Genomic DNA, 14,609 nt, shown 5'->3' on the forward strand with positions numbered 1-14,609 from the left:
TGCCCAGGAATTGAGACTAGGCAGGGTTGACTTAACACTATTGTCCATGCCAAGGACATGGGGAATCCTTTATTGTGTAGGATTTCACTGACTACCACAGTAAGTCTCACGCTTTTTAATCCCCGTGACCCAAAGTTGTAACAGAAAAAATATCCCCCCCCCCCCATCTAACCATAAAGAAGGGACAGTGGTCTGATTCCTCCCCATCCTCCAAATTGAGTGGATTAATATATAGCTAAATGAGTTTTATCTCTGGGCTCACAGGTTAAATAGATACTGTATACTCAAAGGATTTTTATCCTATAGTTGAGCCCAGAAGGCATTAGAAGGATTACTCCACCTCCAGATTTGTCCTGTCTGAAAATGAGTCTGTGGTAAATTGAATATCTGGAAAGAGGAGATGAGCTAATACCAGTCCTACACTTTGCATGATGTAGATCAGGCCAGGTGAATCACCAGAAATAAGTTCATGGATGGTGAAAAGTTTATTGCTCAGAGATCTTATATTGATCAGCATGTGGCTGAGGTCCTACTGTTCATCTGATCTGAATTTGTTTGAGGTAGCTAGCTATCTGTACCAGACTGGTTGTAGCTGTCTAGTGATCTTTTTTCCAGGCATTTCCTCTGTCTGTTCCTTTTTATTATGGCTCGTATAGGAGAGGAAGGCAGGTGGACAGTCAGTCTAATTGGTAGTGGTGACAATCAAGTGATTTACCAGATAACTAGACAGTGACTTGAGTGCTCATCTGCCCAGGGGAGTAAGTAAAAATGAGTTCTTGGTGAAGATCTGGGGTGCACTGCATGCCCAAGAGATGGAAAATGTGCTTGAAACCCATGCACGCCGTGCTATTGTTCAGCCATAGCAAAGCTCCATTTTTCTATATCTTTGCACCCCAGCAGAATAGCATGTTTCCAAATGAAATACAAAGTTTTTTGTTTTCATTTGTTATTGAGATCTTTTATTGTTCAGGGTTTTTCTCCTGTTTTAGGCTGAATGTTAGAATCATAGGGTTAGAAGAAACTGCAAGGGGCATCTCATCTAACCACCTGACAAGATGCAGGATTTGTTGGCTATCTAAACCATCCAAGACAGCTGGCTATTCAGCCTCCTTTTGAAAACCTCCCATGCAGAAGCTTCCCCAACTGCCTGAGGCAGTCTGTTCCATTGCCCTGCTGTTCTTACAGGATGGAAGGTTTTCCTGAGATTTAATCTAAGTTTGCTCTGCTGTAGTTTAAACCCATTGCCTCTTGTCCTGCCCCCTGTAACCAAAGAGAATAACTTTTTTCCATCTTTTTTATAGCAGCCTTCCAAGTATCTGAAAACTGCTGTCTTGTACCCTCTTCATATCCTCCTCTTTTCTAAACTCTACATACCCAGGTCCTTCAGACTTTGCTCATAGCACTTACATTTCATCCCTTTGCTTATCTTAGTCACTCACCTCTGGAACCTTTGCAGTTTTTTGACATCCTTACTGTACGTTGATGAACAAAACTGAACACAATACTCCAGCCCAGACCTAACAAGTACCGAGTACAGCAGTACTGTCACTGCCCATGGCTTGCATGCTATGCTTCTGCATTTTTTTTTTTTTTTTTTTTTTTTTTTTTTTTTGGTGACAGCGTTGCATTCCTGGCTTATGTTGATCTGAAATCTACCACACCTCCTAGATCCTTCTCAGGAGGGTTACTGACAAGTCAGTTATCCCTCATTCCGTATTTGTGCATCTGGTGAGTTTTTTTCTTTCCTTCCTAAGTGCAATACCTTACATTTCTCTTTGTTGAAGTCTCTATAACTGTAGTCCCTAATTTATCAAGATCCCTTTGAATTTTAGCTCTAACATTCAAACTTTTGGCAACCTCCCTTCCTCCATTTGCAATCTTGATCCATCCTATTCTTTAGGCCTATATCCAGCTCATTAATAAAGATGTTAAACAACACCAGACCTGGAACAGATCCCAGTGGATCCCTACTTGAGACCTCCCTCCAACCCAACATCATTCCATTAATAGTTACTCTTTGTTTGTGATTGTTTAGCCAGTTATGTATCCACTTCATAGTAGTTCTGTCAAGCCCGCATGTCTCTAACTTAGTTACCCTATCCAAGAAGGAAGTCAAGCTGGTTTGGCATGATTTGTTCTTGGAAAATTCACGATGGCTGCTAGTGATTACCCCTTAATCCTTCAGGTATTCACAAATTGAATGTTTTATACATTGCTCTAGTTGGTCCCCAGGCATTGAAGTCAGGTTGCCAGGTCTATAGTGCCCCAACTCCTTGTTTCCCCCCTGTTTAAAAATGGGCACTATGTTAGCCCTTCTCCAGTCTTCCGGAACCACTCTTGTCACCTATGAATTTGTAAAGATTATTGCCAGTGGCTCCGAGATTTCTTCAGCTAATTCCTTCAGTACCCTCAGGTGAGTAGCATCCAGCACTTTAGTCAGAAGATCTCCAGTGTTTTCTTTACTTATCCACTTTGGCATCCCTTCTCCTTTATTGTCTACAGTAACTTCATTAGTTGTCTGTTCACCAGTTGTGGCTTGTGCCGCCACTCAGGAGAAATTCAAATGTCACCCAGCTGAGTAGCAGAGTGCTCACAACTAGGGATTTTTGTTTCTACTTGTGGTGCACATTCACATATGCCTTGGTACACAACAATTATTCTGCACATGGTTGGAGAAAATCCACACATGGATGAAAAAGATAAGAGGGAACATTGCCAGTCACATTATTTTGCTGCAGTCTTTTCACAAAAAATAAAGTAGACATTGAGCAGCTCTGCCTTCCTATCATCTACTGTTACCAGCTCACCTTCCCCATTGAGTAAATGACCCAAACTGTCCTTGATCTTACTTTTTTTTGTCTGACATATTTGAAAAACATCTTGTTGTTGTCTCTAACATTTCTTGACAGCTTTAGCTCATTCTTTGCCTTGGCCCTCCTGATTTTGTCCCTATATGCTCCTGCAAGCTGACTTGTTGGATAAATTATGTGGGTTTTTTTTAGTTGTCTAAGCATCTTGTGACCTTTGGGTATGTGCTATATATTCAAAGTTATTATAGCCATGAATACTTCTACCAACAAGTTAAGAGCAGTTTTGCTCCCCTAATCCTTAATCCACATCCAGGCTTTGCAGATTTTCTCTGATGGTGCCTCTACTAGCCTAACAAAGCACACTCTCCCATTCTCACCCTCACTACTTAACTTCAAAACCATCCCAGACATGAGAGAGGACATGTCTTTGATATATAGCATCTATTTGCCACAGTTATCCATCTTGTGAAAAGGTAAACATAAGATGAAGTCCATCTTTGAGTAGAATTATTCACAGTAGGTATTATGTTTTCTGCCATGAAAGGAAAACTTTTTAAAGCTAAGTGAGAAGTTAGTCCAACTGGAAAGATATTTTTGAATTTTTCTCTTTAAAGTTTTTGATCTAGAATTGTGATGTCAGCTTGGATTAAACCTTTAAGATCAAAAAGGATATAGCAGGGATAGTCCGTCATGGAGAGTGTAGCTTCCAGAGACCTGTAAGGTTAATCTAAATTATCTTGGAGTTTAGCCCTGAGACAGTGAACGGTTCCACAAACATCACTACTGCTGTCTGAAGCAGTGATATGATATGCCCAGCTTTAGTTAGCATTTTCCGTGAGACTAATCCTCGTGAATACAAATGCCATTTGCCCATATCGTAACTCGGTTTGTGAGCCCAAATGCAGAAAAATCTAGTAAGGTGAAGACATAGCTTTATAGATGAAGCTTGGTGAATTAAGAGGCTGGACTGGCAATTGAATAGTATCATACAAGTTGCAGGTGAAGATCTTTTAAGACTATAATTTCAAGCAACCTGTTCTGAAATTTGAAAGCTCTTTAAAGTGGTAGTTTCTAGCTTAACCTTAAATATCTAATGAAACTTGTTTTATTTTAGGAGAAAAGCCCCCCCCCCCCCCCCCCCCACACACACACACACCTTTCCATTTCTATCTGTTATCTTTAACTGACTTGGTTTATTCATTTTATTGGGTATTCAACTATTCTGCTTTTTTCCTGAAAGGTTGTTCATGAAGCATTCACCATACAATGCTAAATAACTAGATTCTAAAATGCCTATTATTTTGACTGGGAAAAAGTTCAGTTTGTGATAGGTCACCTATGGCACTACTGTTTTGTCACGGAGGTCATGTTGTGATAGAAATTTGAACAAAATTTGTGAAATCTTGGAAGTACAGGCAGTCCCCGAGTTACAAACGGGGTTTGCTGCCCGTCTCCCTGGTCTGCTGGAGACCAGCAGACCAGGGAGATGGGAAGCAAAGCCTCTGAGGACGCCGGCAGCGGGACAGCCGCGGCACGTCTGGGCTGTCTGCTGCCGGCGTGCTCCGCGGCTTTGCTCCCCGTCTCCCTGGTCTGCTGGAGACCAACAGACCAGGGAGACGGGAAGCAAAGCGGAGCAAAGCCGCGGAGCATGTGGGCAGTGGACAGCCCAGACGCGCCGCAGCTGTCCCGCTGCCGGCGTGCTCCGCGGCTTTGCTCCGCTTGGCTCCCCGTCTCCCTGGTCTGCTGGTCTGCTGGAGACCAGGGAGACGGGGAGCAAAGCCACGGAGCACGCGGGCAGCAGGACAGCTATGGCACGTCTGGGCTGTCCCGCTGCCCCCGTGCTCCGCAGCTTTTCTCCGGACGCCTGTGGTACAGCAGCTGGGGCACTGCTGGTTGGTCCCGTAGCGCCGCTCTGGGTGCTACTGGACCAACCTGGCAGCACCCCAGCTGCTCTGCCCCAGGCGTGCTGATTCAGCCACTGCTGGTCAGTTTCAGCAGCGACTGAATCAGGATGCCTGGGGCAGAGCAGCTTGGGTGCTGCTGGGTTGGTCCAGTAGCGCCGAGGAGCGGCGCTACTGGAGCAACCCAGCAGCACCCAAGCTGCTCTGCCCCAGGCATCCCCAAGTCAGCCGCTGCTGAAACTGACCAGCGCTGACTACAGGAAGCCCGAGGCAGAGTTGCTCTGCCCTGGGCTTCCTGGAATCAGCCGCTGATCAGCTTCAGCAGCAGCTGACTTGGGGACGCCTGGGGTTCTTAAGTTGAATCTGTATGTAAGAACTGGCGTCCAGATTCAGCTTGTTGAAACTGATCAGCGGCTGATTCCAGGAAGCCCGGGGCAGAGCAACTCTGCCTCGGGCTTCCTGTAGTCAGCCGCTGGTCAGTTTCAGCAGCGGCTGAATCTGGATGCCAGTTCCGACTTACATACAGATTCAACTTAAGAACAAACCTACAGTCCCTATCTTGTACATAACCCGGGGACTGCCTGTAGCTGTAAAAACACTCTGCCCTGCTGCCCCAAAATGAGTGGCAGTGCAACATAGTATGCAGAGGGACGGTGCCATTCTGGTTTTCCCCATCCCTCCCTCCCTCTCCATCTATGCAGGGGCAGATGGACCAAACCTGAGTGGAGTTGCAACCCTGTGCACCAGGTCACAATGCCTGGAGGGTGAATGCGGGTTGGAGGGTGAATGAAGGGTGAATGTGGCCAAAACTGCCTACCAGTGGGCCTCGCCTTTCAGCACTCTGTAAACACTGCCTTATTCAGTGAACTTTCTCTGACTTATTTTTCTCCTGAAACTCTGCCATGACACATACCAAAAGTATAGTCTTAATTATATGTAAGATAAGGCCTAATTCTGGAATCCTTTTTTAGAATTGTTTTCATAAGTGCTGTATACCGATTGTACATGCAAAAGCCACATTTCTGTAGGCAAGGAAACCTGAACATTGACTAATTATTGTGAACACAAATGCCATTTGCCCATGCTGCTGCTTGGTTTGTGAGCCCGAATACAGTTTTGCCCACACAACAAAACCTGTATATATAGCAGACAACACAATATAGGTCACTGGTTTTGAATAGTTAGTTCTCAATTATGGCATGAATATTAAGCGAGTAAAATACAAGTGCCCAGACCCTAGCATTGCAAAATATTTGCTTCATGCTGGAGCCCTATTGATTCCAACAGCACTTCAGAAACTTAGAAGCATAGGGCTGAAAGAAACATTGAGAAGTAATCAAATCCAGCGCCCAAAGCTAAGGCAGGACCAAATAAACTTAAACCATTCCTGACAGATGTCTGTCCAACCTCTCCTTGAAAACCTACAACCAGTAAGGATTCATCCCTTGGAAGGCTGTTCCAGTGCTTAACTATGCTTGTAGTGGAAAGATTTTCTTGGTATCTAACCCAAATCTCCCTTGCTGCAGGCTATGCCCATTTCTTCTAATTCTCCCTTGTCTTATGTTCAAAACTCTTGTTAATGTATCTTAGAATTGTATTGTCTTTTCCCACAGCTGAATCATATTGTTGACTCATATTCAGTTTATGATCCACTCTAACCCCGAGAGCCTTTTCAGCAGTACTACTACCTAACCAGTTATCCCCATTATTTAGTTGTGCAGCAGGGTTTTCCTTCTTAAGCATAGTATTTTGCACTTATCTTTCCTGAATTTCTTCTTGTTGAATTCAGTCCAATTCTCCAATTTGTCAAGGTTATTTTGTTTTCCAAACTGCTTGCAACCCATTCTGGTGCTATCTATAAATTTTATAAGCATATTCTCCATTCCATTCACATTATTAATGAAAATATCGACTAGTATCAGACTGTAGACTGATCCCGGTGGAACCCCAGATTTCTTGGTATCAATAGTTATTAGCTCTCCTTCTCCACTAAGTAGATGACCTACAATTTCCCTCATCTTTCTATTGCTTCTAATGCATTTAAAGAATATTTTATTGCTATTATATCTCTAGTTGTAAACTTATTTTGTGCCTTAGCCTTCTGATTTTTATACCTACATGTTTATGCTAGTCTTCTGTATTCCTTCTTAGCAAAGTATGTGTCCAGTTTTTGTAGTATTCATGTTTGATTCCAGGTCTTTAAGGTGCTCCTGATGGCAGCAACATTATTTCAAAATAACTAGCGTTATTTCGAAATAACTTAGTCTGCATCTACACAGCAGGCAGTTATTTCAAAATAATGTTGAAATACTGTCAAGCTGGAGGACTTTTTACTCTGACTCCTGTAACCCTCATAATGTATGAGGAGTAAGGGAAGTCGGAGGAAGAGTGCTCTTTCAAAATAAGTGCTGTGTAGACACTCCCAATTTTGAAATAAGGTATTTCGAAATAAGCTACGCAATTTACACAGCTCATTTGTGTAGCTTATTTCCATTTAAGCCCTGCTGTCTGGACATACCCATATTGTCCTTTTGCTATTCTTCATGTCTCTTTTTCACATTGGGATAGTTTGCTGTTGTGCCTGTAATAATGTCTTCATAAGAAACTGACAAGTTTCATAAACTTTTTTCACTTAATTTCTTTTCCAGGGGACCTTATCTGTCTGGTCTCGGTTTATTCAAAGCCAGCTTTTTTGAAATCTGTTGACCTTATTGTGCTGTTCTCACTCCTTTCCTTAGAATTATCACCTTCAAATTTACTACCAGTTCTTCCCTGTTAGTGAGAATAAAGTATAAATGGTCTAACTATCCCCCAGGTTACTTCTTATTAAACCAAAAGTTGTCCCCAGTACATTTCAAGAACTTTTTAGAAATGTGTTTTGCCATATTACTTTTCAAATGGATATCTAGATAATTAAAGTCCTGTAATACTATCAGGTCTTGTGAGTCAGATATGACTTTTATTTGTTCTAGAAATGCCTCATCCATCTCCTCTTCTTGATTGGGAGGTCTGTAGTGGACAGCTACCATGATATTGCCCCTAATTTTTAACCCTTTTATCTTTATCCAGAGACTTTCAACCAAACTTTCAACTGGTCTGCTTCTCATCTACTTCTGGGCCTCAGAACCATTTATTCATGTTTCTTAATGAATAATGTAAAACTTCTCCCTTTTCATCCTGCTTGTCCTTCCTGAATAAGCTTAACCTTTCTATGCCAATGTTCCAGCTTATGAAATGAGTAAGGGATTCCTTGCGCAGATCCCCTTTCAGAATCAGAGCCTTACATAGGGTAGTGGTCTCATGGGCAGTAAGGAAACTAAGATAATAGAAATACAACCAAATAAAGTGCTTTTTGGGGGGTTCAATTACAGAATCAGGACAAGACAATGTAGTGAACAAAGTATAGCTAGTTTTAAATAATTCCTTTCTGAGCAGTTCAACATGCAATCTTACTTCAGGAATTTTGCTGTCTCATAGACTGAAAATTGGGGGAGGGGCAATGTATTGCATAGGTCAGTGTTTCTCAACTAGTGGCACGAGTTCCTTGAGGGGTACTTGAGAGAAGTCCTGGGGGGTACATCAACACAACTGAAATGTGGAGAAAACTGAATTTTTGTGTTAAGTTGTACAGAGCTTTATTATTTTTGTACTTTTACACCCAAAAACTTCATCGCCTGCCCAGCTACGATACATTTGTTTAAAAAACTTAATTGCAATGGTAGGAAAATTTTGTGTGCCTGAAAACTGTAGGTATTGGGGGTACTTATTTTTTTAAAGGAGTACTTTATACAAATAGTTTGAAAAACACTGGCATAGGTTACTAATATATATCAGATGATCAGATAGGTGAAAAGTCCCTAGTTGGCTTGTTGAGGCTTCATTCAAATGTTATATTTGATTTGCTTAATTACCCTATTATTGGGTAGCAGAAGGTCAGTCATTAATTAAAAATGCAGATGTACTCCATTATGAGAAGATGCAAATTTCATTGCAGTTAGAGAACTTAATTTAAAGAACCTGGAGAGTTTTAAACTATAGGCAACTGTTCTTGTTTGAAAAATAGAAAGAAAAGTGGGAAAGTGTACATATTAGCTAGGCATTTGTGTATAGTGTATTTTGTGTATAGTGTATTTTATTACCCCTCTGTGATTGGGTGTACTAAGCTGCTCCATGCTGTCTTGGTGCATGCTGCCCCAGAAAGGAGCCTTTAACAGAAAAATGGCAGAGGTTGGACCTCCAGGCATTGACCAGGGTCAGCTGCTAGTGGAACCAGTGAAACTTAATCCTCCAGCGGCTAGGAGCAGGTAAAAGACAATCAAGAATCATCAGGCCAGATGAAAAAGTCTGTCTGCTTCTCTCAGATGGTAATTTTGGATTCAGCCAGAAGAGGGGATGGAGAATCCTTCATATATCTTAGCCAAAGAAACTAGATTTGGCCAGATCCTAATTCTGATTGCACTTTTCGTTTAGATCAGTATTGGACTTGATTTATTTTGTGGATTGTAAGGCAGCCACTCTGAGTTAGATATTAATTGAACTACTGAATATCAAGTGAGCTCACCTGGCAAGATATCCACGGAGCCATGCAGCATTGTGACAACCTCCTAGAACCAGTTTATGTAAAATAAGAACCGCTTCACTTTATTGCTGTTGTCACTGCTACTGCCACATAGACATAACAACCCTCTACCTCTGTTATTTTCTAAGGACAAACTCTAAAGTAAGTTTTTACTGAGATTTTTTTTTAAGTTTTCAGACATTTTTTTTCTTCCAAAATTTCTGTTCAAAACTGAAAGTGCAAAAATACCGCAAGAGAGATTGTTTGTGAGATTCCCAGTATTTTGCAGACTCAAACTTTCGATCGGTTGGATAAACTTCAGATAAACATCCAGTTGAAAGCAGAGAGAGACTCAAACTAAAAGCTTGGATCTGAAAGCTCCTACTTTTTAGAAGAGTTTGGATGCATATGAATTTCATAGCTTTCCACTCTTCGTACATGGTAAATTTTTTAAAAAATGCATCCAAATAACCATGACCTTCAAGAAATTTGGATCCTGATCCAGATTTTAGCTGTGTGTCAGGTCCTTCTCAAGTTAGATGGTTACCCAAATTGAACCTGAATCCCACACCTTGTGAGGTTTGTTAAAACCAAAAACACAAAGTGATACTTTTGGTCACTATACTCTCATGTGAAAGCCTGATCATTGCTGTTACCATGGCTAAAATAATTCTGACAACAGTTTGGATGCTTTATTTTTACTGGTGGTTTCAATGCCTTTCTGAAAGTGGTGAGCACATCAGACTCTGAAAATCAGAGGGGTTTTTTTTTTAGGGTGCCTCAATTTGAGCACCAAAATAATTTTTTTTATCTGTAAAGGTATAAATATCAGCAAATATCAGAAAAATCAGCCACATAGGACATTTTTATATAAGAAATATAGCAAATTATTCATATTTATGGTGACTATTCATTTCCATACAGTGTGAATGTCCATAAACAATATCTGTACACTCTTAATTTTTTAAAATCATACCCTTATTTGGTCTTATTTTCCTTGGCTGTCACTAGCTAATTTTAATAGCTTTGGAAAATAATAAATATGATGTTAAAAATAGCATTCCTACAGACTCAAGACCACAATACTCCCAGGTTTAGTTTAATTGAATATAGATATTTGCCGTGACAGTCATTCAAAATTAAAATACAGGTGGATGTAGCAAATAGCACCATCAAGGTCACTGTAGGAAGCACTACACAAAATCTTTCTATTAAAAGCTGACATGGTCCACTCAAACTTCTCAAACATGAAGTAAGCTAATAACAAACACTTGTAGCAATGCTTGACCTTTAAGCTGGTGTACTGCTTGTATATAAAATGCTGAGTTAGAAAACTGTCAGATAAAATATAGAGATGAGATAATAGCTGAGAGATAATGTTAAATGGGCTCCTAGTACGCAAAAACGATCAGGTTTCTTTGAAATGGCATGTGACCTCACTGAAGTATCAATTTCTTTTGTGTGCACAGTGTTTGTTTTACAGAGTTAGGTGTATGTGTACTGCCATCTGCTGGCAGACTTCCTGTGGAGGCAGCTACTGTTTCTACCAGCCCTGGTCCCAATGACAGATATTTTTTGTGATTTAGGGATTATGCCTTCTGAGAGCATGAGTAATGCCATGAATTACAACATACGTTTCAATACTTGGTCATTGTCTCATATATAGAAACTTCCAATTCTTTCTTCTTCACTAAGCAGATAAAACATAGAAATACTACGATAGAAATAAATGGCAGCTTCTAGAACTCAAAAAAAAAATAGGCTCAATGTACAAAGACTTGTAGATCGGGTCATATTCTTGCTGCAGTTTTGGAGTGATGCATTTCAGAGTAACATAACAGTAACAAATGCAGAATTAATTTCAGCTCCCAAATTGAAAAATGAATTTACAAAATCCCAATCATTTAGGCAGCTTGGGAGGGCCAGAGCCTCGCATCTTACTGAGCGTCTTCCAGAATTGGCAACTTGGTATATTTGCAAAGAGTAAAAAATGTGAAAAAATTACTTCATTGCTGTGGTACAGAGGGGGGAGGGGTCAACTGAAGATGAAATTTGGTCCCTGATCAGGAAATACTATTCAGGAGTCCAATGTACTATTTTGGCAGAGCACGAAGTTCATAGTCCAGTAAACCTATGAGAGTCCATATGACTTAGAGGGCTACATTTTGATATCTGACAACTAGGAGAAGAGATGGATTTAAACGCTTCTGTCCTTGGTGACTTCTAGGCACAGTGCTGATGATTCATCCTTTCTCTAGTGTTGGTAGAATTACTGTTTTTATTTTATTTATGTTTCATTTTATTTCAGCCCTTTAAAACGTCCCCATGCAATGCAATAGGCACATCTACAATCTTTAAAAATGCACTGTAATAAATAACATTGATTAGCTCAAGAAACAACAAAGGCTAAAAAAGAACAAAGGCAGAAATGATCTCTCCCAAAACGAAAGCCTCCTAATACCCTCCCCAGCTACAAAAGAAAAACAAAGGAGAAGAGAGCCCTCTCAGCATGAGCTGATGATCAATCAGTTTGGATTCTGGCAAACAAGAATGCAGGAGCTGATTGGGATGTGTAACCCCCTAACACTGTATATATCCAGTGAAATATCCCTGGAGCCAAATAGGCACCATACATCAATCACGGCCCAGTGCCTGATTTTGCTCACATTAATAACAATGGTAAAACTCCCATTGCATTAAATATGGAAAGGATTTAGGCCTATTGTACGGGTAAAATTAGCTTGCTTTTAATAGTATTAATCTTGAAGGTGGGAAGAGACTGCATTCAGGGATGGAGCCAAAAGCTCTGATGACATGTGTACAAAATATTTTGCAGGTCTTGTCACATGTAAACAATGAGGGTACATCTATACAGCAACAATATTTCAAAATAAGTTATTCTGAAATAACTTAGTCCACGTCGACACAGTAGGCAGTAATTTCAAAATAATGCCAAAATACTGTCAAGCTGGAGGACTTCTTACTCCAACTTCTGTAACCCACAGGCTACGTCTACACTATGCATTGTTGAGCAAGAAGATAGGCAAATGAGCTGCCATTTTTGCAGAAGTAAAATGAAAATAAGTGGCAGAACAGCTACTGCACAAGAGGGATTTTTTGCGCAGCAGTGTAGACAGCTCCTTCTTGCGCAAAAGCCCCTTCCGCAAAAATGGCGGCTCATTAGGTATGCAACTGAGGCGCAGTGATATTCATTGCTGTGCCTCATTTGCATATCTTCTTGGGCAACAATGCGCAGTGTAAATGTAGCCTCATTGTAAGAGGAGTAAGGAAAGTCGGAGGAAGAGTGCTTTATTTCAGAATAAGTGCTGTGTAGATGCTCCCAATTGCCATAGCCCAATTTGCATAGCTTATTTCCCGTTAAGCCCTGATGTGTAGACACACCCTGACAGTGAAACAAGGAGGATTAACCATAAAATACCAACTTCTAGCCTGGCAATGTTTAACCAGGACCAAAGATCTTTGAAGATAAAACTGCATTTTGGACATGACTTTTAAAATAGCCTTAACCAAGTCCCCTCACTTCTTCTGCTTCCAACTCTTTAGGTATACAGGAGGAACCTACCTGGTCTGTCTCCCTTAGGACTTGAGTAGTCCTGAACTATGGATTTTTCTGGGCCAGGAGAGGTCAAGGCTTCCCACCTGGTTGTAGGCTCTGTTCCCAGCAGGGGCTGCATTCCCTGCCATCGGCCCTACAGTCTCCAGCCCCCTACCATGCCAGCTCCAGCTAGGGCTGCATGCCACACTGTACCACCCCTAGCCAAGGGTTGACCCCACTGCGTCCTGCCTTGCTGGGGCTGCATACCCTGCCACCAACCTGGCCCAGGCTTTTGAACCTGGCCACCCAGGGCTTTCTGGTCCAGCAATATTCATGGTCCTGCTGGACCACAGATATTGTCAGGCCCAAGAGTCCTGGATTTTAGATGTTCAGCCTGTAGCTAGTTGTGGCACAAGCTGAGGATAAATAGATGTCTGACTCTCTATTAGTGGGTAACCACAGGTAGTTTCAGATCTACACACACACTTATTATAGGAGACAAAGACCAGCAGTACTGGAGCTGAATTTAGTTGTAGGCACAAACTACAAGTGCAAAAAGTAATAGCCTGAGTTTTAAACTCAGCCAGTTTGGGACTGAAAACAAAACTTGTCATCCTCTTTAGTTTGTTTGTAATGTAGGCCAGTTGTCCTGCTGAACTAAACTGAACAATATTTCAAGAAAAAACCCAATATACTTTATGTTTTGCTAATAACTACTGAGAGATTAGAGTTTGTTTGCATGCTTCATACTAGTACAAGTGTGGACGGGGACTAATCAGTGCATTAAGTGGGGCATGTGCATTAGAGCTGGCAAGATCAGAGCCTTAAAAAGGAAAGTGAAACCAAGTATTATATTTAAATAGCATCAACGCTCTGATTTAGTCCTCAAAGGCCAGTAAGACCGCCCATTTGTCCTTAACTCACCCCGTTTGCCTAGGTATTTCAGTCAAGTCTGACATTCAGTGAACCTGATCCTGCACTCCTGTGCAAGGAAGAGCTCATGTTGACTCCCTCTGGAGTGCTGACTGAGCAAAGACTATGGCATCTGTTGCATAAAAAAGCCTCCGCCTGAGCTCACTAGATTTATATACATGGATTTTTCTGAAGCTACACCAAACTGTAAGATCTAAGGTTTTAAACTGTAACTCATTGTGATACTTGTCAAACTTTGTGTAACTCAAATTTACTGTAAACTGAAACCTTGTAATCTTTGTAACTCTCAGACATCTTGCATGTAACTTTCCCTAAGCTGCATTCTCCCCTGAGTGAATGGAGAGAGAGTGTGAGTGTGTTTGAAGAAGGCTTGGAACAATGGACCACATGGCAATGAGTTATCACAGTCTGGGCATGCTCTCTGCTGGATAAAGGGAAGTCTGGGCATGCTCCCTGATGACAAGGTGAATGAGTCACAGGAGCCATTCAGACACTATATAAATCGAAGGAGCACATGTGAGACACTCTTTTTCCTTCCACTGATCCTGAGAAGCTCCCCTCCAGTGTCTTTTCTCCTGACCAGCTTCCCCAGCCATGATGAGCAGACAGACCCTCCAGGATCCACATGCCTTGGCTCCTTCTGCAACCCATATATCTGTGTAAGTATGTGATTGCCTGAGGGCAAGAATGAATGGGTATGAATGGAGGTGTGTGTGTGTGTGTGTGTGTGTGTGTGTGTGTGTGTGTGAGAGAGAGGGAGAGAGAGAGAGTTCTATCTTCTTTAGCTTAAACCTTTGGTGGCTGCTTTCGCCTCTTTAGTTTTACCTAGTGGAAATAAACCCATACTAGTG

This window comes from Pelodiscus sinensis, chromosome 2 (assembly GCF_052426305.1).
Source record: "Pelodiscus sinensis isolate ZL-2025 chromosome 2, ASM5242630v1, whole genome shotgun sequence".
Taxonomy (NCBI): Eukaryota; Metazoa; Chordata; order Testudines; family Trionychidae; genus Pelodiscus; species Pelodiscus sinensis.